Source organism: Pongo abelii, chromosome 1 (genome assembly GCF_028885655.2).
Source record: "Pongo abelii isolate AG06213 chromosome 1, NHGRI_mPonAbe1-v2.0_pri, whole genome shotgun sequence".
In the NCBI taxonomy this organism is placed as follows: domain Eukaryota; kingdom Metazoa; phylum Chordata; class Mammalia; order Primates; family Hominidae; genus Pongo; species Pongo abelii.
In genome coordinates this window covers 191,535,288-191,558,786 of record NC_071985.2, presented here as the reverse complement: position 1 = coordinate 191,558,786, position 23,499 = coordinate 191,535,288, and the positions used below count along the sequence as shown (strand labels likewise).

Sequence of the window (23,499 nt, the reverse complement as noted above, 5' to 3'; positions counted from 1 at the left end):
CCTTTAGAAAGGAGTGGACTTGGAGAAGTACCATAGGAGCACCTGGGAAGGACCAGGTAAGCAGCAGCTTACCAACTGATATGGAAATATTTCAGTTGTTTGTCAACCAGTGAGCCTGACTGGTGTGACGTGCATGGACTAAACATGAGCATTGAGAACAAAAGAATAAAACAGTGTGATTCCATTTATATGAAGTTCACAAACACGCATAACTAGACAATATATTGTTTAGGGATACAAATGCAAGAGGATAAGACAATAAAGAAAAGCATAGGGGAATAAAAGGTACAGAAATGTCCAGAAGATGGTAATCCCTGAGAAGAGAGGGAATGGGATAGGGTGGAGGGAGGTACACAGGGGATGTCAAAGGTTCAAGTACCATTCTTTTTCTCAAATTGACTGGTGAGTACATAAGTGTTGGTCATAATGTTATTCTTTAGACCTTTCTACACAGTTTATAAGCATTCGTTTGCATCTAGGGGCTATTTCCTTAAAGTTATTTCAAAAGGTGGTCACAACACAAATTTAATAAGAAACTCTCATACCAAATTGCTGCAGTTCCTGCCATATCTTTTCTAGTTGCTGGGCAAAGATGCTCTCCTCAATTGTAATTGGTGTGCTCTTAAACCCACTTAAAATTCTATGAGCTTCTCCCCAGACCACTCCAAAACATTCTTGTGAGAATCTTTCCAGCGAGGTACAGCAAGGCCCAACCTCCAGGGCACATTATGCTTTGGCTTCTTTATTTAATACAATCATAATCATAGTGGGTTTTTTAATCAAATTTTGAAATCTTCAAAATGAGGGCATGGAGCAAATGACTACATTCTGCTTCTCTTGCTAAGATTTCAATGGTGATGCTCTCATTTTAAGTTCTTTACCAGACGCTTCAGCTGTTCTATGCCCAATTCCCCTCATCAAGATTTGCTGACAGTCAGGGGAAGTTTCTAACACTGTATTAAGTGTATACTGAGGGCCAGGGAATTGGGGGGAGTTTGAGGGGCTGCACACATGTGCAATTTTTTAGCAAACCCAGCAGATGCTTGTAGATTCAACACTTTTTCAGTTATTTGTGAACAACCCCTAATAGCCACACCACATGGCAATTTGTCTTTTCTCTGGAGCACAAATGTGAACTGTACGTTGTAAAGCCACAGCAAAGAACAAGTCACTTAGCTAGAGAGGGAGCCTTCTCAAAGACCCAGTAACCCCATCCCAAGATGCCACCAGGGAAACAGAAACTCTCTGGAGGTGAAAGAAACTTAATTTCCTTGAGTGCAAATTGAAAAGGCAAATAATTGGTAGCCTGTGAATAGTCATAGGAACCTCTTCACTCTGGACTGAAACCTGATTCAGGAGGAAGTCAAGAGCCTATGCAAATATTTCTGCATTTGCAAACTTGGGGATTTGCCAAGGGCTTGAGATGTATCCACTGAGAATGTCAAGCGTCTACTGTATAGAATTTTGATGGAGGAGGATTTCAAAATTCTTCTTCTATTTAAATCCAATCAATTCATGTTTATCAGGGCATCTCTGATCTTTTTTTTTTTTTTAAGAGACGTATTTGCTCTATTGTCCAGGCTGGAGTACAGTGATGTGATCATAGCCCATGGCAGGCTCAAACTCCTGGGCTCAGGAGATCCTCCCGCCTCTGTCTCCTGAGTAGTTAGAATTACAGGTGTGAGCCACCATGTCCAGATAATTTTATTTTTATTTTTTTTAAGACAGGGTCTTGCTATGTTGCCCAGGCTGATCTCAAACTCCTGGGCTCAAGTGATCCTCCTGTGTCAGCCTTCTGAGCAGCTGGCATTACAGGCATGAGCCACTGTATCCAGCTCCTCTGATCTTAAGATAGTTTCAACATCTAATGCTAAGCCTGGAAGTCCAATGAATGACTCAATAGACTAAAATTGGTGACTGAGATTCGGCAAAGCATGTCGTGTGTTCATAACACCGCTTTTATTTTTTCCATATTTTTCTACTATTTGTTTATTAGCTTTTCTTTGGATCTCAGTTTTTCATATATAACACATTTTTTAAAAGTTGATCCCAAACCCCAATTCAAGGGTCCACCGATGCTCAGAGATCTCAAGATTTCTGAGACTAACTTCCCTATGCTTCTCCCTGGCTTTGCTCCCCAAATCTGAAGGGCATTTTCAGATCACCCCTACTTCATATTTAGATATAAAGCTTCCCCCTTTATCCACAAGAATTCCAGCTGCACCTGGCATTTCAAAAACACTTAGTAATGAGTAGGGGAGACCCATCAGTCATGTACTCACCACTTCCATTGTTGTCCTGCCTCCCAAGCACATATTTCCAACTGTGAAACCTCCCAACAGGGCAGCCCTCTGGATAGTGTGGTTCAGTCACTTCCCAACACCATGCCTCACCTCCTCTGCCTTCCAAGCCCCCTGGGATTTCAGGGAATACCCTTTTCTCCATTATATTACAATTAGATACAGGGAACCTTTGGAGAGTTCTAAGTATTTGTGATTATATTCAATAACCTATTACTGACAGTTTCTTTTAGTTAAAGAATTTTTTCAAATAAGTTACCAAAACAATGAATGTATGTACATCTACAAACTGAGAAATACTCTTCCACTACTTTTAATTAGGTCCTCACATTTTCCATGTATGTACTGAATTTTTAAAATACTATTTTAAAAATGTCTACATTTATTTTCCTCTACTTTTGTTTTTCCTCTTGCCTTTGTTTTGGAGCAAATTTTAACTGAACACATTGTCAGAGGGTCAGGCCAAGTTTGGCACCTTGGAAGGTGTATCTCAGCCACCTTCCAGTTTTCAGCAAGACGTCTGAACTGAAAAAACACCATTGCTTAGCATAAGGGTGTGGCCATGACAGCTTGAACAACATCCGGGTAGTGGTAAGTCTACATTTGCTACACAGATGTAAGAAACAGATAGCAGTAGGGTCTACCTCTCCTGCTCCATCTTTTCCATCACTAGGTCTCTTCCAACTCCAGAATTAAAGTCATCAAGTTGGAAGAACTCTAAGTGTGTTTCCTGATCATAACAAGACAGGTTGAGGTTCATGAGTATTTTCTTTAGTACCAAATGTTAGAACATAACCACTAATAATAACAGTAGCATAGTAGTTCCCTGATAAATTTTGACAAAAGATCATAAAGTTCTCAATTTCAACAGCAGAGCTTTATAGTTGTAATATAATTTTGGCGAGTAAGCCACCGGCTATCCAGAAACCTCACAGGTGCCATTATCATGGATAGTTGCAGTTTTTTCTCTAAGAATCATGCAAAAAAAAATCATTTGGGAATACTTCAAAACTCTGTCTTTTTAAACTGGATGAACAAAATATAATTTTAACTTCTATGGATACATGTGGGTCATTGTGAGCATCAGTTACTATGTTATAAAACAGAGTACCAAAGATCCATCAAAATACTTAAAATTTCACTGAATTGCTTACATTAAATGCTCATATCAGCTTTAGAATTCCATGCCTTGAATTCTTGTGCCTTTTAATTTTTTTTTAGTTTTTATGTTTTTTACTCTTACTTCTTACTGATACTTGATAAAAGATCTTTAATAATCCTTGCACAGTACAGTATCAGTTGCTTCCAATTTGCTAGGTGCATTTGACAAACTAATAAGCAAGCCTCTTAAAACTTGAAGTAAATGCAGAGGCCTGAAAGAGGGTATAAAATTTCCTCCAATGATCAAAATTCATGAACTGTAGCTCATGGACTTATGACCTTACTCTTGCTTTGCCATCTAGGTCCCAACTGGATAAGTGAAATTATACAAATGTGAGTTCCAGATTGTTGTGGTATTATCCTAATACCTATCAACTACAGAGCATATGTTACTAAACGTATGTCATTTTTCTTCTCAAGATAGTTCAGTGGTCTTGGTAAGGTTATGATGGTTACACCTACTTTACAGATAAGGAAGAAAATTGGTCACGGACTTTGGCCAAGTCTGACCCAGAATGCTAGTGCTGCCTGTTGATACAGCCAGTATTTTCCAGCCCTGCCCGCCCAGTGCATCTGCAGATTTGTAAATACACTTTGACTCCCCAGGAAACAGGATGGAGAACAGCATGTCAGGGACTCCTTGATGGGCAGCATGGAGGGCAGAAAAGAGCCTTAAAGACATCAGGGAATTCACAGAGTAGGGAGTGAGAGACAAGTTAAATGCTATCCAGTTGTCGCACAGCTTTCTTAATGTTATCTTTCATCAAATCATGTCCTAGAACCTGCCGGGACTTCAGACTAAATGCATCTTCTTCTTGCCTGTACCTTTCACACACTAAATGTCTCAACAGCTCACTTGGCAAGGGCCCAAAGGCAGCACACACTTCTCCACTCCAAGGAGGGTGGCTGCCACTAAACACAATGGGCGGAGACAGCTCAACAATAGTGCCAGTTGAGCACATCTTGATCCACTGCCACAGAGTTCACAGTAGTAGTTGGCCCTCAAAGCAAACCCACTGGGGTGTTGAGAGCAAAAAAACAATCTTAGCCTTAAGGGGCCAGACTTTGCCATCAAATTAACAAATCTGCCCAACAGCCCCAGGCTGAGGCGCTCAGGGGCGTGACAGGAAGTCCCCTGTTAACAATTCTGTATCCTGTGGGTGCCTTAACTAGATGGAGTGGGGAGGAAGCCGAGAGAGCTAAGTGTCACACCCTCTCCTCCTGGCTGCAGGTGTCTTAGTTGGACAGCCGTCCTCCTTCCTTGCAAAAAACTCCCACAATCTTTAAATGCAACTACGTAAAGGGCCTCCAGCCTCTGCAAGCCATCACAACTTTAAAGAGCATATGTCAAACAGCTCAGACAGCATCTGAGGTCTATTCTTCAGCCCCACAGTATAGCCCAACCCCAGAGCACAAGTGACACCCTAGTGGACAGGAACTCCTCCCTACACTGGCTGCTCAGCAGGACCATGAAGAACAGCTGGGACCTGGCCTGTTACCTTGGCTTCAGGATTCATTTTCTGCCTGGAATTGGGAAACTGGAGGCCCTGCAGGGGTCCTTCTCCTGGGTCCAACTGTCTCCAGGGTGCAAGAGGGGTGAAATTACCAAATGAAAGTTCAGGTAAGCAATTACTGGCTGAAAGAGATACGGGAGGGTCTTCAGATCAACACTGACCCAGAGCTAATACCACACTGTCCTCAGAGGGACACATGATCACTGACCTGTGTTCTTCACATTTAAGTTGCTCGAATTATTCCTCCTTGCCCCCACTCTCTCCCTGCCCCCAGCACACACATAATTACATAAAGACATCTTAAACAACTGTAGCACCCAACTTCTTCAGTCTGGGGGAGAGCCAGGAGATGGTGGGGAGCTGTTTGGGCACACGTCTGATCATTACATAATCACACAAACATGGGCTGGAGAACACTGCCATGCAGATCAGTTCAGCAAACACCTCATTCTCCCTCTTTCCTCTTCCCTCCCCCCGTAACACCCAAAATGCACACCAGAGTTAACAAAACCGAAGCACTCCAGGTAGCCAGTGGGCACCTGGCTGCTGTGGTTAAGATGCCAAGGGCTACCAGAAACGTCAGCGTATAGCAGAAAGACGGCCAGAGTGCTGCTCACCCAGCGACCAGACCTGCAGACCCTCTTCCTGCAACCACTGCCCCCAAAGTTCAAGGAAGGGCCTAGCCACAGAAATATTCCTGACCTGCAACAGAAACCAAACCAGCTACGTTAAAGGAAACCAGGGCCGAGCCTCCAAGTTCCTCAGCACCACTGCCACACTCAGGAGTCCTCAGCAGCCTGGACAATATCATCAGGGACCATTCGGCACCATCAGTGTTTCCATTTAAAAGACAGTAAAATGTGGGGCATAACTTGGAGGGGACACTCTCTCTGCTAGCAGGGAGGCAAGAATGCCCTACAGAATAGGAGTTTGGTTTGGGTTTGGTTGGGTCGGGTTGGGGGTTGGGAGATGATTTTGCTTTACGAATATTTTCAGGGGGCTAGGATTAAGGGGGAAAAAGAAAGCTATCCCCTCTGTCTCAGCAGCCAGCATCATACCAATCTCATTCTCAACCAAGCAGGCTACTGCAGTCCGCCTAAACAATCCGGAGCAGCAGCCAAGGCAGCACAAGAAAACGCAGGTGCCACGGGACGCGATGCCTAAGCCCCCCAGCCGAGGCTCCTATGGAGCCGACCGCCAGTGCGCGGGTGCAGAGCCCAGCAGAGCCTGCTGCAAGCAGCGCTGGAGCGCACGGCGCGCATAGGGTTACAGCCCCGCCGCCGCTGCCGCCGCCGCCGCCGCCTGTGATTGACGCGCGGGGGTCACTTGAGGCTCGCGCCGATCCCCAGCACCAGGCCGAGCAGCGCGCTCAGCCCACCGGGGGCACTGGCCGCCACGCGCAGCCCACCCGGCCGGCCCCTGAGTCTCGGCAGCCGGACACCTTGCCTAAGAAAGGCATACACAAAATGGAATCGCAGCTCGCTATTCTGCTTCTCGGTGCGGCCTCAGGCAAAAACACAATCACAAGGTAAAATACAGCGCAAGGAATCCATCCGCCGAATAAAAACCCAGAGTCCCCTACCTTCGGCCTTGGGATGGCAAACTGGTCCTGTGTTCTCTGACCCACGGATCCAGCCCCTTCTTCATGAATTATTCCGGCCAGGCAGGATTTTGTGCATTTTTTTCATGAACACCTGTTTCAAGTAAGGGGTAAAGACCTTATTGAAAGAATTGTCCTTAAAAAATAACCTGTGCATACGTATGTCCATCCAGGCATGCATGCGTGTTTGTATACACACATATGCACACGGAATAGCCATGTACATTGAAGCACCAAACTAGGCAGTTGGATAATGGGAGAGTCGGCTGGTTGTGAGCATGCTCGCGCCGGGAACAGATCCACCCTCTGTTATTCCTCTGAATAAATATAAATCACGATCAGAAACCCAAACAGAAGCATCCCTCTTGAATTCATGCTGCTGAAAAACACGGAATAAATTCAGCCCGCAGACACAGAATCTAATCAGCAGCTGTTTTCTGAATCCAGAGCCAACCCATGCCTCGCTTGTCTTTTCCACTAGGAGTCCAGACCTTTTTTGAAAGGGGTTTTAACCTTTTAAAGACACAGTACACCAATTATCACTTCGGAATAGCTGTCACTCCCAGCGCAGGAAGCCAGTCCCATGCCTAAAGCCACAGGAGGCTTGCACACAGTGATAAGAATGTCATTTACTGGTGCTTTTTAAAAAACAACATATATGTATAATATATGTGCATATATATATATGCACATATATTATACATATATACGTGGAGAGAGAGAAAAAAGTGCAAATGCAAGTCATAAATATTTATTGCACTGATGAGCTTCTCAGTGACTAATCGGCACGTTATGTAAACACTATGATCCTTCACTTCTGAACACCCATGTTCACGGGTCAGACGAGACAGGGCACTCTTGTCAGCAGGCGTATCACACCTCACTAGCCTCTGGCTGCAGATCAGGGGCCGGGGAGCCTCAACAGTGGCTGAAGGGAGTGGGGCCTCTGCACCTGAGAGCTCAACACGGGCACTCCTTGCCCTGCCCTGCCTTGCTCTGCAGTCTCAGGGTCCATGTCCACAAATCAAAGAATAGCTCTGGCACTATTTCTAAACTCGAACATAATCCAGAGCCACATCGCATTCCAAGACATACTTTCTTTCAACCAGAATCAGGAATCAGAACTACCACCTGAACCTTAGTTAGAGTCTTTACGATTCAGACTTAGGCCCGTTTCAAGATTTTGTTATTGAGTTCTGTTGTTTTTCACTTTTCTTTTAAGGGTGAGCATGGAGGTATGGAGGTAGAAAAACAGGGTAGGGGGAGAGACAACGTCCAGCCTAAATTTTTTTGAAAAAAAATTATTCTTCGAGTACCTCAGCCACCCAGATGGTGTTTACTGCAGTTTTGTTCTGGCTTTTAAAGAGGTAGCACTGAGAAGAAACAAGAGTCCTAACCTTGCTCACGTGTGACAAGAAGGCAAATGTCTTTGACAGTTTCTTTTTCACCCCAGCCCCAGAGCTCCAGCATGGCGCTGTCTGCTCCTCCGCTGGTTCCCGCCTAAGAGCAGCGGCAGTGGCTCACCTCGGGAGCTACAGGGGCACTCCTACAGCCGCTCCAGCATCACAGCCCATTCTCTCCCTTGCCTAGTCCTGCCAGGCAAACCGTGAAAATAAGTGCACTGTCACCCTCCCACCTCATCGCAGGCGCTCCTGTGTGGACCCCTCCCAGCGACACACACACACTCTCTTCCTTCCCCTCTTCCAGGGCCCTTTGGCAGAAAATTATCATATTTCATGTGTCATCGCCCAAGCAAGCTGGGTCCATCACTGATTGGCTGGGCCCTGGCAGCCGGAAATGTCACCAGCCACACAGCGTGGAGCTGGCTCTCCCGCGGCCACCACAGACCTGAGCCCAGGAGGCTCTGTGACAAGGCACAGACCTACCACAGAGAGCCTGTCACTCTCTCCCTGGTCCAGCCCGTGCCCCCTGCTTCTCCATCTACCCAGCCCCCCGGGGAATAGGGACTGCGAGGGGATGGTGAAGGAGTCTCAGTGACATTCCTATTTTCCCAGCATGTTTGAGAAGAAACTAAAGGTGTCTCCAATCAGGTTTATAAATTTGGAGAACTTGTTTTTGACAAGAACATTCTGTCTTCACACTAAAAAAAATCAGTAAGGCTGGGTGAAAACAAGATTTTTTTTTTTTTTTTTTTACCCCAGAAGAGTTTACTAGATGCTGCTGTTTATTTCCCATCTAACACCTCAGGCACCAAGGTATAATCATGTCACAGGGCTGTCAGATAATTCAGAAGGTGACTCGAGTCCATCCTCTTACCTTTAAAGAGAACAGCTCCAGAAAATGAGGCTTTATAACTTGGCTTTGCAATGTATCATGATGCTACACAACTTTTTAAGGGTTAAATGATCTTTGTAGTGACCAATGTGAATCACTTCGGTTGTAATTTAATCTTAGTCCCTCCTGCTGTATCTTCAGCAGGCTTAGTGTGACTCACCATTTAAGTCTCACCTTATTCTCCTGAGTAAACTAAACTCTATCTCTCTGGCCTTTTCAGTAAAAGTTGTTTCTCAACCCTTTAATTATGCTGCTTTAAAGAAAAAGCCTCCCAGAGTTAGATGAGGCTGGAAGGTCATTTGGTCCAGCTATCCATATGATGTGTCAGAACTCTCCACTATTTCCAAACCGGGGCTTTTGGTTTGGGGAATGGTAAATTCACTGGCAATGCTGGGAACCAGGGAAAGATGCCATCAATAAAGCAGACATTTTGAATAATACGGGAAGATACAAAGTAGATGGGACATGGGAGGAAAAACTAATTAGTACTGATAAACTCATGATTCTGCAAAGACCCTGATATGGTTTGGCTGTGTCCCCACCCAAATCTCATCTTGAATTGTGGTTCCCATAATCCCCACATGTCATGGGAAGAACGTGGTGGGAGGTAACTGAATCATGGGGGCAGGTTTTTCCCATGCTGTTCTTGTGATAGTGAATAAGTCTCATGAGATCTGATGGTTTTATAAAGGGTAGTTCCCTTGCACACGCTCTCTTGCCTGCCACCATGTAAGATGTGCCTCTGCTCCTCCTTCACCTCTGCCATGATTGTGTGGCCTCTCCAGCCACGTGGAACTGTGAGTCCATTAAACCTCTTTTTCTTTATAAATTGCCTGGTATCAGGTATGTCTTTATTAGCAGAGTAAGAATAGGCTAATACAGACCCCTAAGAAGTAAGTGTACAGGTTTCCAGAAAACAGTCTTGGAAAATCCCAAACTCTGAGAATCAGGATTGGAGGAGAATCATAGGCAGCAGTTTAAAGGCAAATTAAGGGACATCAGGAACATGGTCAGTTTCTCCACACAGAATGGCTGGACACAGAAATAGGTCCACAGCTTCTTTGGAAAGTGAGAGGTGTTTTCCAAATATAATAGAAGCCAAAGGTTGAATAGGGGCAGGATATCAGCTCCTTTTGAAATGCCACTGACCTTCCCAAAAAAGTGCACACACACACACACGCACCACACACACACAAAAGAGATTTAAAAAATCAGATAAAACATAAGATATAACAGAGAGATCCAGAATATCCAATCAATATTAGCCTAATAGGAGTTCCAGATGGAGGCATCATTAATGAAGAAGAAATCAATAATCAAGGAAATAACAGAAGAACATTTCCTTAACCTGAAGAAAGTCTTTAGGCCTTAGATCAAATGCTGTGCTAGGCAGCAGGACTACTGAAAGAATACACACTTCCAGATGTACTCTGATACTCCAAGAGCAAAGACAAACAATGACAAGCTTCCTCATAAAGGAGAAAAATCAGGTTGCTTAAAAGGAAAGAAAATCAGACTAATATCATACTTCTCTTCTGTAACACTATGCTAAAAGACACTGGTAAAATTTCTGTAGAATTCTAAGGGAATGTTAGTACAATTTAAGAATTCTACCAGCTGCCAAACTATAATTTCTCTTATGCAATGAAAAAGAAAGGTATGTTCAAAGACACAGAAATTATATCACCCAAACACCCTTTATTAAAAATAATTTAAGGTTACTTGAAGATCTCTTCCAGCTGAGGAAAAAATAAGGCAGGATAACAAATTCAAGAAAGGAGAAGATATGTTATATAAAAAATGTAATGAATAAAGCCAATAAAATATGTGGTCAAATATAAAAATAATTGAGAATATAGTTGTAAAATTTAATTGTTAGAAGTCTTAAAAGATAAGAGTGTATGTACATTTATTCCAGATCTGAATTCATATCTATATCTATCTCTTACATATATGTGTCTGGAATTAAACTTCCATATAATTATAACAAAAAAATAGAAAATGTCAATGGAAACAGGTAAAATCACTAAAAAAGGAAGAAGGAAGGAGGGAGGGAAGGAAGGAAGGAAGGAAGGGAAGGAAGGGAAGACAGAGATAAAGAAAAGAAAAGAAAGAGAGGATTGTTATGGCAGGCCAATAATTCCATCTATTTCCTCTTCTTCCCAAGACCACATTAAAATGATAATAAGGAGTTTTTAAAGTTGAAATAGATGATGACAAAACAAAAACAGTAAAAGAGTAATTGATCAAAAAAATTGACAAAGAATAATAAGAGGACAATTCATCAGTTAGAAATATATACTTTAATGCTACAGTAAACAAAATGGCACAGTACAAATGCAGAAACCTACAAAGTGGATTGATGGAAGTCAAGAAACAAATTTAGCTATAATGGTTACTACATGGTAGTTAAGTAATAAAAACTGAATTTTAAATCAGTGGAGGAAAGAATGTGTTATTCAATAAATAGTGTTGGACTGTGGCTATGTATTTGAAAAAATATAAGTATTACCTCTAACTGATATCTTGTTAAAAATATATTCTATTTTCATATAGGAAATTCTGCCATTTGTGAAAACACAGATAAACCTAGAGGACATTATGTTAAGTGAATTAAGCCAGGCACAGAGAAACAAACACTGTGTGAGCTTACTTATAAGTGGAATCTTTAAAAGTCAAACTCATAGGAGTAGAGAGTAGAATGGTGGTACCAGAGGCTGGGGGAGGTGGCTGGGGGGAAGGGAAAGGAGCGACATTGGCCAATGGGAACAAAGTTTCAGTTATATAGGAGGAATAAGTTCTGGTGCCCTACTGTACAGCATGGTGGCTACAGTTAATAATAATAATGCCCTATATATTTCAAAATAGCTAAAAGAGAAGATTTTAAATGTTCTCACCACAAAGAAAGGATAAATATCTGAGGTGATTAATATGCTAATTAGCCTGATTTGGTCATTCTATAATGTACACTATGCATATATTGATACATCACATTGTACCCATAAATATATACAAGTGTTATCTGTCAATTAAAAATAAAATAAGGCTTTAAAAATATTCTATTTTCACATACACAAAAATGCCACAAGGGAAAGATAGGTGTTATGATTGACCAATACTGTAAATCATAGAATTCTATGAAGTTTTTTTTTCTAATAGTGGAAAGAAAAGTACGTGGTCATCCAGTCTATGCTTAGATACCATTGTGATAGGCTAATTACTGGCCCCCAAAGATATCTACCCCCTAATCCCTAGAAACTGAATTTCACCTTATATGGCAAAAGATGTGATTACGTTAATGATCTTGAGATGAGGAGAGATCCTGGATTATCCAGGAGGGCCCTAAATGAAATCACAAGTATCCTTATAGGACTGAGGTAGGAGATGGGCTAGAGGGCAATGTGACTACAGAGGCTGAGATTGGAGTGATGCAGCCACAAGCCAAGGAATGCCAGAGGCCACCAGGAGCAGAAAGAGGTAGGAATGGATTCTCCCCTGAGCCTCCAGAGGGAGCAAAGCCCTATCAATACCTTGATTTTGGATTTCTGGCCTCTAAAACTGTAAGCAGAGAAATGGGTTGTTTTAAATAACTGAGTTTGTGGTCATTTGTTATGGCAGCCATAGAAAACTACAACCACCATGATGAGAAACATAGTACTTCCTAGGGACTATAATTATTATTATTATTGCCAATAACAATACTTACTATGTACCTGGTGCTGCTAAATTATTTATATATCTTACCTCAAAAGTCACATGCAAGGAGATGGTAGAGAGTTGGAGTTGTTACGGCCCTACCACTTAGTAGCAAAATGTCCTTGGGCAAGTTATATAACCTCTTAACACTGACTTTTTCTCATCTATTAAGTAGAGGTAAGAAAGGTACCTACCCACTGGAGTTGTTGATGATAAAGCGAGACCATCTATGTAGAATGCTTAGAACAATGCCTGGGAATAAGGGTTCCATAAATGATAAGTGATCATGAGAAAGTCCTTATGCAGCTGCAGTCTCTGTTCCAGAACTTTTTCTCACTGATTTTTGTTCTTCTCTTTGGGTACATACAAAACAAGGGTATCTCCAAACCACCTGAATGTCCTTCAAATATCTGAAGCCATTGATCAGGTCATTAAGAGTCTGAGCTTCTCTAGGCTAAAAGCAACCAATGCCTCCAATCATTATTGTTCTTAGAAATTCACCTGGAGTCCCTTCCCTAACTTGGTCACCTCCCCTGAACACATTCTTGTGCATCTTAAGATGTGACTCCAGACTCACCACCATACTTGTTCTAGAACAGAGGTCTGCAAACTACAGCCCTTGGTGCAGCCTAATTTTTACAGCCCATAAGCCAAGAATGGATTTGACATTTTTAAATGATTGTAAAAACAAAACAAAACAAACAAAAAACAGAAAAGAATGTATGACAGAGACTATACGTGGCTTGCAAAGCCTAAAATACAACTGACCCTGAACAACTCAGGGGTTGGGGTTCTGACTTCTCATGCAGTCAAAAATTCATATATAACTTTTGACTCCCCCAAAATTTAATTGCTAATAGCCTATTGCTGACTGGAAGCCTTAGTGATACCATAAACAGTCAACACATATTTTGTACATTATATGTATTATATATTGTATACTGACAAGTAAGCTAGAGAAAAGAAAATATTATTAAGAAAAATCATAAGAGAAAACATATTTAATGTTTATTAAGTAGAAGTGAATCATCATAAAGGTCTTCATCCTTGTGGTCTTCACATTGAGTAGGCTGAGGAGGAGGAAGAAGAGGAAGAGTTGGTCTTGGTATCTCAGGGGTGGCAGAGGCATAAGAAAATCTGCATATAGTGGACCCATACAGTTCAAGCTCATGTTGTTCAAGGGTCAAGTGTATTTACTATCTGTTCCTTTTCAGCAATAGCTTGCCAACTCCTGTTCTGGAAGATACTGTTCTTATATCAATGCAATAGAATATTGCCCAAAACTTTTTGGCAATCAAATTGCATGACTGTACATACTGTCTTAACTGTAAGGCTGCAAATGTTTCTGTCAGTATCTATTCCCCTCTCCCCTTCTTAGTAATAAAATTCTTAGCTAGGAACATGGCTACCCAGCCAAAGACTACATTTCCCAGCCTGTCTTATAGGAAGGTGTGGCCAGAAGGACAGGTTCTAGCCAATGGGATGTAAGCAGATGTGAAATGTATAATTTCCCAGCCATATTCTTAAAGGGAAGGATCATGCCTTCCCTTCCTTTTTTCTTTTGCCATTGGCTGAAATGCGGACCTGATAGCCATGTGGATGAGTGGTGCAGAGCAACAAGATAGAAGGATCCTATCCCTGGTGCTGCCATTTCACCCTATACTGTTTATTCCCAATCTGTGAGAGGGAAATAATTGTTTAGCTTATTGAAGCCATTGTTCTATTAGGTCTTTGTGACAGCAACTATATCTGTGCCCTAAGCCATACAACTATCATTTTCAACTCCCTCGTACTTTCTATATTTGCAGCTACCAAGCCACACACCTCCCCTGACCTGCACTCACACAGTTAATTTCCTGGACCCCACTATAAGACCTTACATTTAGCCCTATTATGTTTCATATTGTTTGAATCAGCCCTCATTTTGCCCTGACATCTGGGATCTAATTCTGTCACTCAAACTAGCTTCTATCCTTTGTAATTTCACATCATTCTTCAAAAGGCACTTTATTTGTGGCACTCAAGCTAAACACAGTGCTCATCAAAACACCTGATCAATATGAAGTATAATGCAGTGGGGAGGCTATGACCTCAGTTTGTAGGGGAAGGAAATAGCAGATCAAAATAAGGTCCAAATGAAGTAGGAGGAGGAAAGGAAGGAGATGAGCAGTTATGGAGAGCTTACTATGTTCCAGTCATTGTGCTGGGAACTTCCCCCATTGTGAAGTTATTAGTGCCTTAAGTGCCCCCATTAGTGCCTTAAGTGGAATAGTCATAAATTTGTGAACAAAAAAAAGGAATATTAAGAGAAATTTTTAAAATATGTTAGCTAAAGTTTCTTGCAGCCTGAAGGTCCTACTTGAGGTTGTGTATCAAAAACCCTATGGAGTTTTAGGGAAAATATGGATGCTTCCAAGTTGCTACAGGAGGGTCTTGGCATATGTATATCTTTAAGGCTCCATGGCTAATTCTGACAATCCTAGTGATAAGCCACTGTGAGTTTCAGCTTTCTAGCACACTAGAAAGTTTGAGGCAGAGACTCTGCTCAGCTACCAGCTTCTGGAGTCTGACCCAGCTTTCTGTCTCAGGCGAGGATGTAGCCTTGTCAGGCTGTTTGGGTTCAAGAACCAGGAGAGTCTGATGTTGGTAAGAATTCCCTTCTAGGAAGTATTAAGCAAAGTGATTGGAGTATTTCCCTCAGTCTTGTAAGCTTCTAGTACAAAAGGAGTGTGGTGTAGCACAAATGAGTTTCTCTGATCTGGTGAGATCCTCCTTTGGGTACCCATTTGACATCTCCCAAATGGGCACCCTTGCGAGCCACCCAATCCTGCACTGAGACAGGCCACCTGGCTTCTGGTCAGTTTGTGTATTCTGGCTAAACAAACTCTATGTGTGTGTTTTGGGGGTGGGGTGGAGTTCTCTTTTGGCAACCCATAGACTACCCAAAAATGCTGCAAGACAAACATAGCAAAGTCATTAAAAAGTCATTAAAGTCATGACTAGAGAATAGTGAATAAACACCCCAAATCACATGTAATTTATTACATTCACCTGGGGTAAAAAACTTATGTGCCTTCAGGGCCAATCAAATAACGTAAGCATGCAAAGTAGCTTGGCATAAGCAAAAGAGAACTGGAGTGTTCATGCCTCTCTACATATCTATCTTTTAAAAATGAAAAAGCTGAAAGCTGTGTAGCTAAAAACAATTGGAATCAGAAGATGGACCACCTGTTTGCAACCCTTCTCCCCAATAATCACAGTCCATAAAAGCAAGGAGAAAAAAAACTTCATACCTCTCTTAGAAGGATAAAAGAATTATCTTTTAAAAACGGCTTGTAGGTGGGGCACAGTGGCTTAAGCCTATAGTCCCAGCACTTTGGGAGGCAGAGGTGGGCAGATCATGAAGTCAGGAGTTCAAGACTAGCCTGGCCAACATGGTGAAACCCTGTCTCTACTAAAGATACAAAAAATTAGCCGGGAGTGGTGACGCGTGCCTATAATCCCAGCTACTTGGGAGGCTGAGGCAGGAGAATCGCTTGAACCCAGGAGGCGGAGGTTGCAGTGAGCCGAGATTGCAGCATTACACTCCTGCCTGGGTGACAGGCCAAGACTCAGTCTCAAAAAAAAAAAAAAAAAAAAAAAAAAGGCTTGTAAAAGCATGTATTGCTTTTTAAAGCAATTTTTAAGAAAGAATTAAATAATATCTCTAAAAATAGGATGTCTTTAAATGAGTTGGGTCAGATGACCCTATTACAGTAATTCTCAAATTATAGTCCAAAGACTACAGTGGGTTACAGGAGTGCCCAGGTGGTATGCAAAATGTTCTTCCACGAGTCTCACTCACAGTCTAAAGTGTCCCTTATAGCACAGAGGATTCTTCATTTCTTTCCTTCAGGGCTATTTCATCAAATGCTCTCCCTACTTTTTTTCTTTTTATTTTGAAATAATTTTAGACTTATAGAGGAATTGTAAAGATTGTACAAGTTCCCATACACCCTTTACCCAGTTTTCACTAACAGCAACATCTTACATAACCATAGTACAATTATTAAAACTAGGAAATTGAGATTGGTACAATACTATTAATTGACCTACAGAATTTTCTCTAATGTTACCAGTTTTTCCACTGATGTCCTTTTTCATTCCAGGATTCAATTCAGGATCCCACATTGCATTTAGTTGTCATTTCTCCTTAGTCTCCTCTGATCTGTGACTATTCCTTAGTCTTTCCTTGTCTTTCCTGCCCTTGACCCTTTTGAAGAGCACTTGGCAGGTATTTTGTAGACAGTCCCTCAATTTGGGTTTGTCTGATGTTTTTTCATAATTAAACTGGGATTATGGAGTTTTGGCAAGAATGCCACAGAAATGATGCACCCTTCTCAGTGCATCAAACTGCGGAAGGGAGACATGCTGTTAATATGTCTTACTGGCTGGGTGAGGTGGCTCACATCTGTAATCCCAGAACTTTGGGAGGCTGAGGCAGGAGGATTGCTTGAGCAACTTAGTGAGACCCCACATTATCCCTTGGTTAAGATGGTATCTGCCAGGTTTCTCCACTATGAAATTACTATTTTTCCCTTTGCAATTGATAAATATTGGGAGTCTCAAATACTTTGAGACTATGCAAACACCATGTTTCTCAAACTTATACCCATTAGTTTAACAGCTATCAGGTGAACTGCAGCAACTATGACTGCAGTGTTCTAGGGGTGATTTTCTATTTCCTCCACTTCTCTCTATTTATTCATTGGAATTCTTCTGGTAAGGAAGAACTGTCCTTTCTCCCCATCAAATAATCAGTTTATTCAACTTTTATTTTTATCAAAACAGACTCATGGATAGTTATTTTATTCTTTGAGTTATAACCCAATATATCCTTACTTATTTTTTTGACCTAAATTGTTCAAGCTTTGGCCAATAAGAGCTTTTTCAGGTTGGTTCCTATACTCTGCATATTCCCATTGTTGTTGTGTTGTTCAGCACTTTCTTACTTTCTAGCACCAAAAGATGCTCCAGGCTCATCTTGTAGTTTTCCTACCCAGTCCTGGAGCCTATGTTTCCAAGGAGTCCTGGCTCCTCTTATTAAATAATAGCATTTAGAGACCAAGATTGGGGAACCTGATGTGCTCACTGCTACTGGGATGTCAGTGCTTTTAGTGCTACAGTGCTACAGGCCATCTCAGTAGACAGAGCTAGGAAACATATGTATGTATATTTATCCATGGATACACACCTATATTTCCGTATCTATCAGTGTATATGTGTTAGTGTGTGTATATGTGTTTATATATATATATGTTTAAACATGAGTTAATACTTATACCTCTGACTCTAATCAAACACCATGGATTCACTCCATCATTCTGCTTTGCTTATTAGTAACCTGTTTCTCAGACAGACACCTGCGTCTTATTATCAATAATATATTTACTTATTTGTTCATTCCTAGTATATATGTAAAATAGTTTTAGAATGGTTAACACATACCCCTGTGAAGGACAAATTTATCATGTAGAGTACAGTGTCTGTGTACAGTTCTTTTTGTCTTTAGCCTTACAGGATTCCAAAGTTACTTAGGTCAGCTCCCTTTTTCCTCATCATCTTCAATGAATTTATGTTATACATGTGCAATGCAGTTAGATTCATTTGTCATATTCTGCATTACATCTTGGGTTCCTCAGTATCCTGATTGATTTTGTTCTTAATTTGCACATGGCAAAATTTACACTTTATGGTGTACAGATCTATGGGTTTGACAAATACATAGAGTTTTGTAGCCACCAGCACAGTACCATATAAAGCAGTTCCATCAGCCACAAAGTTACCTCATGTTGCCCCCTTGCAGTCAACCCCAACCCCTGGCAATGCATTTTCCATAAATGTAGTTTTGCCTTTTCTTAAGTATCCTATGGAATAGTAAAATATGAAATCTTTGGGTCTGGATTCTTTCACTTAGCAAAATGGATTTAAGATTCATCCATGATGTTGCATGAATCAATACTTGCGCCTTCTTACAGATGAATAGTGTTCCATTTTATGGATATATCACTTCTGTTCGCCTGTTGAAGAACATCTCAGTTGTGTCCAGTTTGGGTGTTTATGTGTAGAGCTGTTACAAATATTCATGTATGGGTTTCTAAGTGAACACAAAATTTCAATCACTTGAGTAAATACCACGGAGTGGGATTGCTGGGTCATATAATAAGCATATCTTTAATTTTATAAGAAACTGCCAAACTACTTCCCAAAGTAGTTGTACCATTGTGCATTCTTAACAAGAACATGAAAGAGTTCCAGTGGCTCTGCATCCTTGCCAGCACACACTTAGTGTTGTCAGGTTTGTTTTTTCTTAACTGTAGCTATTCTAATTGATATGCATGATAGTTCATTGTGGTTTTAACTTTGATTTCCCTAATTAAAAATAATGTTAAGTGTCTCTTCATATGCTTATTTGCCATCATATGCTTTCTTTGGTAAAACATATGTTCAAATATTTTGCCCATTTTTTATAGAGTTGTTTACTTTCTTGCTGAAGCTTGAAAGTTCTTTATATATTCTGGATACAAGTCCTTCATTACATATGTGATTGCAAATATTTTCTCACAGTCTGTGGCTTGTCTTTTTATTCCCTTAACATTGTCTTTCACGGAGCAAAATTTTTATTTCGAGTTCAATTCATTAATGTTTCTTTTATTGATTGTGCTTTTAATGTTGTATCTAAAAACTCTTTGCCAAACCAAAGGTCATAAATATTTTCTCCTATGATTTTTTTCTAGATGTGTTGTAGTTTTATCTTTTACATGTAGATCTATGATCTTTTTCTCAGTTGTTTTTTAAGGTGTGAGGTATGTGTTGAGGTTCATTTTCTTGCATATAGATATCCAACTGTTCCAACACCATTTGTTGAAAAGACTATCATTTCTTCATCCTTGTCAAAAATGAGGTGATTATACTTGTGTGGGTCTACCTCTGGGCTCTCAACTCTGTTCCACTGATTATTGTAGCTATCATTTTGTCAACACTACACTTCCTTGATTATTATAACTTTGTAACAAGTCTCGAAATTGGGTACTGTCTGAGTCCTCCAACTTTGTGCTTTTTCAGATTTGTTTTAATGGGGACAAACTGACATCTTAGCAATATTGAGTCTTCCAATCTATGAATACAGTATCTCTATTTATTTTACTGTTCTTTAATTGCTTTCACCAGGATTTTCTGGATTTTAGCATACATATCCTGAACATTGTTTTTGTTAGATTTATACCTAAGAATTTGTGGGTTTCGGTGCTACTGAAAAGGCTATTGCTCTCTAAATTTCAAAGTCCATATGTTCATTGCTAGCATGAAGAAATACAATTGACTTTGTATCTTGCAACCTTACTAAACTCACTTATTAGTCCTAGAAACTTTTTAATGATCCTTCAGGTTTTTCTACAAAGACAATAAAGTTACACATGAAAAGACATTGTTTCCTTTCTTCCTTTTAAATCTTTTTGCCTTTATTTTTTTTCTTGCGTTATTGTACTATAGGACTTTCCATATGAAGTCAGATAGGAGTCATAAGAGAGAACATCTTGCATTGTTTTTTATACTAAGGGGAAAGTGTTTAGTTTTTCACCGGTAAGTGTATTGCTAGCTGTAGCCTTTTGTAGATGCCCTTTATGAGGTTAAGAAAATTGCCTTCTATTCACAGTTTGCAGATAGTTTTAATCATGAATAGATGATTAATTTTTAAAGTGCTTTTTGTAAATCTATTGAGATAATCATGGTTTTTCTTTTCCTTAATTCTGTAAATGTATTTAATTTCATTGGTTGATCTTTCCAGTGTTGAACTAGCCTTGCATTTTTTGTTTTGGTTTTTGATTGTTTGTTTGTTTTTGGAAGGCTTTTAACTATAACTTCAATTTCCCTAGAAGATATGGGACTATTGAAGATATATATTTCTTCTTGAATGAATTTTAGTATGTCTGTCCTTCAAGGAATTGGTTCATTTCACCTAAGTTGTCAAACTTATGGGCACAGAGTTGTTTGTTGCACTACCTTTTTATTCTTTTAATGTCTGTAGGGTCAGCAGCGATGTCCCTTCTTTCATTTCTGATATTGATAATTTGTATCTTCTTTTTTCTTGGTCAGTCTGCCTAGAAGTTCACTAATTTTGCTGATCTTTCAAAGAACCAGCTTTTGGTTTGATTGATATATCCAAATTGCTTTTTTGTTTCAAATGTATTGATTTTTGCTCTTATTATGTTCTTCCTTCTGCTTGCACTAGTTTTAATTTGTTCTTCTTTATCTAGTTTTTTTCTTTTTAGGGTGGATGCTTACCTTACTGATTGAAGACCTTTCCTCTTTTGTAGTGTAAGCATTTAACTCTATAAATTTCCATCTATACACTACTTTAGCTTCATTTCCCAAATTGTGATATGTTGTAGTTCTTTTCATTCAGTTCAAAACACTTTTTTAATTGCCTTAAGACTTCCTCTGACATATGGTTTATTTAGATATGTTTTGTTTTATCTCCATACATTTGAAGATTTTCCACTTATCTTTCTATTATTGATTTCTGGCTTAATTCCATTATAGTTCATGACTATGCTTTCTATGGTTTCTAGTCTTTTAAGGTTGTTAAGTTTGCTTTATGGCCCAGAATATAGTATCATTTGAAGAATGTTTCATGTGCACTTTAGAAAGAAGTGTTGTTGTGTAAAGTATTCTATAAATATCAACTGGGTCAAGTTGGTTGATAATGTTGCTCAAATCATCTATATTTTTGATGATTTTCTTTCCATTTGTTCTATCATTTACTGAAAAAGGAGCACTGAAGTTTTCAACTGTAATTGTGAAATTATCTATTTCACTTTTTGACTCTATCAGCTTTTTCATCATGTATTTTGAAACTCTGTTATTAGGTACATACATGTTTAGTATTGTTATGTCTTCTTGGAAAATCAAGCCCTTTATAATTATTTGATGTTCCTTTTTATCCCAGATAATAATCATTGTTCTAAAAGTCTCATTTGTCTGATATTAATCTAAAGACTTCAGCTTTATTTTGATTAGTGTTCGCACAGCATATCTTTTTCTATTCTATTACTTTTAACCTATCTGTCTTTATAACTAAAGTGGGTTTCTTATAGAAAGTGTATAGCTGGTTCTTAATTTTTTATACAATCTGACAATCTCCATCTTTTAACTGGTATGTTTAGACCATTCACGTTTAATGTGATTATTGACATGGTTAAATTAAAATCTATTTTGCTAGCTGTTTTTTTGTTCCTTCTGTTTTTTCTTCTTTTCTTTTATTTTTCTGCCTTCTCTTGTTAGCCTGGTTTGGGGGATGTGTGGAGGAAATGGTTTCTGTTGTTCTGATTATGCTGTAGTCTTAGGCAAGCACTATATCACTGAGTCCTGAAGCAGCAGGCTTCCCAGTGATCCCATCCCTCCCCTGGGTCACTTCTGAATCCAGAATGTATACCCATCCTTTCCCCAGGAGTTGAGATTTTTTTCCCTGTTCCCTTATCTCAGATGTAATGGGATTTCACCAGTATCCTAAGAGTGATAATGTTTGCTCCCTTCTACATACATGTCACACTAATTAAGGCTTCTATTCATAGGCGAGGTAGGCAAGAAGGGTCCAGGTAGAATTTCTCACCCCTCTCACAGCAGTTTCTTTTCCTCTTCTCCAGCAATTCACTACAAGGGAGATTTTCTGTAGACTCTCCCAACGATTTTTGTGAACCTGTGATGGGGTTCATGGAGAAATGAGTCTAAGAAAGAAAGTGTGATCTCCTTTTATTTATTATCCATAGGGCTTTGCCCGCTTCTACTAGAGTTCATTAAGCCAGATTCTGCCTATTCAACAACCACCTTAGCTGAATTCATACAGGTACGTTTCTTGCTTAGGTAAGTCAGAGCTCGTATCTCATTTCTCCCTGAAGATACCTATCTCTTCCTCGATTTTGGGCCTGCTGGGTATCCAGCAACCTTAGGACTCCAGTGAACTCAAGAAAAGTTGTTAACTTGCTATTCGTAAAGATTTTTTTTCACTATAAGTTTAGGAACAATCCTTCCCAGCTCTCTACATCTTTGAGAAGAAACTAGAAGTCTGCCTTCTTATAGGTACTTTTGCATCTTTTGCAACAGCAAACAGAAGAAGGCATAGCAGTTGGTCAGGGTAATCACTATTCTCTTGGAAACTTGCTTAAAGAGCTTTAGGAATGACAGATATTCCAAAAACACCTCTATCTGTTGTTTTTGAGAAATGTAAGATATATGGGGAAAATCCTACAGGAGTTAAGTAAAGTACAAATAATGTACCAATTTTTCAAAAAGTGGAGGGCAGAATCTGTATAAACTATCAGTCAGTTATAATTCAGGACAACTGTCTTGCTGAAAGCATCTACCAGCCTGCAATTGCCTGGCAAAGAATATGATGCCACATAGTAAACATCATGGATGGTGAAAAATAAAATAACTCTAGAGGCTTTCTAGTCCATTTAATTTCAGAATTGTTCATACATGTCACCATTTAGTGAAAAATATGACAGGCAACTAATTACTCAAAATTAGGCCAGTGACAAAAACATTATACTTATGTTTTATTATTTATTCTAGTTTCCCCAAAGGTAAGTCTTGTCATTAATCATTAACTACTCCACATATTATTATTATTATTAAAAATGATAATGAAACAACTACAATTTAGTGACCACTCACTACTAGCCAAAGACTATGCTTAGCTAATAGCAAACATGTTCTCATTTCATCTTCACAACAACTCAGTGAGAGAAGTGGGACTCAGAGGGACTAAGAAACTCGTCTAATCCACAGAATTAACATATGCTAGAACTGGAATTCAATCCCAGGTCAGATTTTAAAGTCCTTACTTTTAACTTCTGAGTCAGACTATCCCAAATGATGTTAATTATTTCCTGTG

The 23,499-nt window shown here is 39.9% G+C and overlaps 1 protein-coding gene across 4 annotated transcripts in view; it reads right to left on the bottom strand.

Moving 5' to 3' along the window:
• The window catches only part of HIVEP3 (HIVEP zinc finger 3), a 533,725-nt gene that overhangs the window by 414,101 nt on the left and 96,125 nt on the right, over positions 1 to 23,499 (bottom strand). For 2 of the 4 annotated variants that reach the window (XM_024256939.3, XM_054537211.2), the window contains exon 1: positions 6,558 to 7,034. The gene's annotated coding sequence lies outside the window, so the exon portion shown is untranslated. Of the gene's footprint in view, positions 1 to 6,557; positions 7,036 to 23,499 lie in introns of those variants that run through there. The other 2 variants (XM_063713066.1, XM_054537213.2) reach the window with 2 other exon arrangements.